The following is a 2751-nucleotide window of genomic DNA, read 5'->3' as shown; positions in this document are numbered from 1 at the left end:
CATTGGTTATGTTCTGTCCGGTTGTTTATCACCTAAAATTTTAAATTTTGCTTTTTATCAATATACTTGCCAAAACCTAACAACTATTTCCTATCCCTGTTTATTTCCTATCCCTGTTTATTTCCTATCCCTGTTTATTTCCTATCCCTGTTTATTTCCTCACAACAAATAGATTCTGTTTGAATAAACTGTAATATCTAATGGTGGAAAGGTTTTCAAAAAATGCCATAAAGCCATTCTCTAATGGCCTTTGGAGACATGTTAAAGAGTGGTACTTTGTATGTTTATTGGTAGGCAACTAGTCTAATATTTCTAGAACAACTAGCAAAAAAAAAAAAAAAAAAAAAAAGACAAACCAAGACAACTGTATCTTGTTTTCTGCCATTGTTTATTATTCAGAAGAACTGCATTTCACAGCAGTTGTATCTTCTTATCCCCATCTTTGCTTCTTGGAGATTGTTCAAAAATGTGTCTGATGTTTGGAAGCCTTCTAATGTTACATCCTGAAATTATTCACAACTACTGTCTTGTATGAAGATTGTTCAAGAGTTGTCTTCCTTGGCTGATACATTGATAAGCAGGTCTTAACAGTTAACAGAAGGGCAAAGAAGGAAGGGACAGGAAAGGGAGAAAACTAGAGATGTTTCCCATGAGTCTATACCACCCTTTCACAACATTTTGCCAATACTGGGGGGTTGCGCTCGGTTGGTTTTTCACTAATCCTCCTTCCCTACTGTTCACCTTCCTGACGTAACTAGAAAGCATTGATAGTTATTTTTTTGGTGGTCTTCCATAGCCATTATGTGCCTTTTCACACCTGTATTGCTTTGGGCCATTGGACATTATCTGATCACAGAAAGGGTCAAGGCTCCCTGTGATCACTTCTTCAGGTACATAAGCAGCAGCAGCCTTCCTCAAGCCAATCCTCAACGTTTGATTATATGGTCCCACTACATGTTCCAATTTGTTATTTCATTCATTGAAATGTATCATGCTATGTCAGTAATTAGAAGAACTCATCATACTGACAGTATGATTGTGCTGTTGACTGCTGTCTGTTTATTTCTAGTTCCTATTCCCAGTGCCAGCAAATAACCCAAAGAATGTATGATTTGTGTGTTTATTCTTGCAGCCTGGTACAGCTGAAGCCTGTATACCCTACAAGCCTTAGCTTGTAGCTGCAAGTCTTAGCTTGTAGCAGTTAATACCTCTGATTTTCTCATTTATGCTGAGCTATTGCTTTTTACTCATGCTTAACTCTTGCTTCAGTAGGTTTTGAAACTGAAAATCCTTATTGCATTACTACAAAGCTCTACTAATACCACTATGTCATTAACATCATACTTATTTTTTAAAAGTGGACATATGTTTGTTTAGTTAGCATTACAGCCATATCCTAGCTTACTTCTAACCTTGAGTTCATCTTTCATGTATAATAGTGTCATTTATTTCCTTGTTCCTGTTGTTTTAAATGGCTGTAGAGGTGACTATGAATAGGGGTTGAACAGGTAAGCAATTTACTGCAAAGGAGCAAGTCACCCTGTCAGATGCTCCATGGTAACTCACATTTACACTGTGGTAAATGTAAGATACTTTGAAGAAATTAATCTTTTAATGGAAGAGGGGGAAAAAACATGGATATTGTTAATGAAGTGCAGTAGCTGGCAAGCCGTAACTCGTTACTCTGCTTTGTTTATGTGTCAGAACTCAAACCCTTTATATTTAGGGTTTTTTTTAAATTTCATTTTCCAGGTCCAGTAATTTATTTTGGGCATTTCTGGCTTTCAGGATATAGTTTATTTGTTTATCAGTTTCTTGTCATCTTTTTTCCCATGATTATTCATCCAGTGACATTTTGAGCTCATTCAAAATACTTTTCTCTCTTCCTCAAGCTTCAAATTCCAAATGGTTTTCATCTCTAACAGAAGGAAATGTTATATTATCTTCTATTCAAATACTTGCATTTGAAAGTTTAGCCTAGTTGATTTCATTGATTAGTTCCTACAGTTTCTCAGTTAGCTCTAGGAGCTTTTCACTTACTCTTCCACCTACTGATTTAAGGACTTTTCAGTCAAAGGTTCTGTTCTACAACTAATGCTCCTATAAGAAAGTGCTCTTCTAGCTCTTGGTCTTCTAGCTCTTTCCTTGCCAAAATTTTTGAAAGTACATTGCTGTTTATTACTTTTGTTTTTTTATTTGGTAAAGAAACCTTCAACTATTACAAAAACATCCAAATCAGCCCAAATTAGTAGTACCACGGAATCATGGAGTTTTCAGAGTTGGAAGGGACCTCTAGAGATCATCTAGTCCAACTCCCCTGCTAAAGCAGGATTGCCCAGAGCACATTACTCAGGACTGCATCCAGGTGGGTCTTGAAAATCTCCAGAGAAGGGGACTCCACAACCTCCCTGGGCAGCCTGTGCCAGTGCTCTGTCACCCTCACCGTAAAGAAGTATTTCCGTGTATTTGAATGGAACTTCCTGTGTTCTAACTTGTGCCCATTGCCCCTCGTCCTGTCACTTGGAACCATTGAAAAGAGCCTGGCTCCATCCTCCTTCAACCCACCCTTTAGATACTTGTATGCCATAATAAGGTCTCCCCTCGGCCTTCTCCAGACTAAAGAGTCCCAGCTCTCTCAGCCTTTCCTCATAAGGCAGATGCTCCAAGCCCTTAATCATCTTAGTTGCCCTTCGCTGGACTCGCTCCAGCAGTTCCCTGTCCCTCTTGAACTGGGGAGCCCAAAACTGGACA

Source organism: Vanellus vanellus (genome assembly GCF_965231255.1).
Source record: "Vanellus vanellus genome assembly, chromosome: 2".
In the NCBI taxonomy this organism is placed as follows: Eukaryota; Metazoa; Chordata; class Aves; order Charadriiformes; family Charadriidae; genus Vanellus; species Vanellus vanellus.
Note: the sequence above shows the minus strand (reverse complement) of the source record.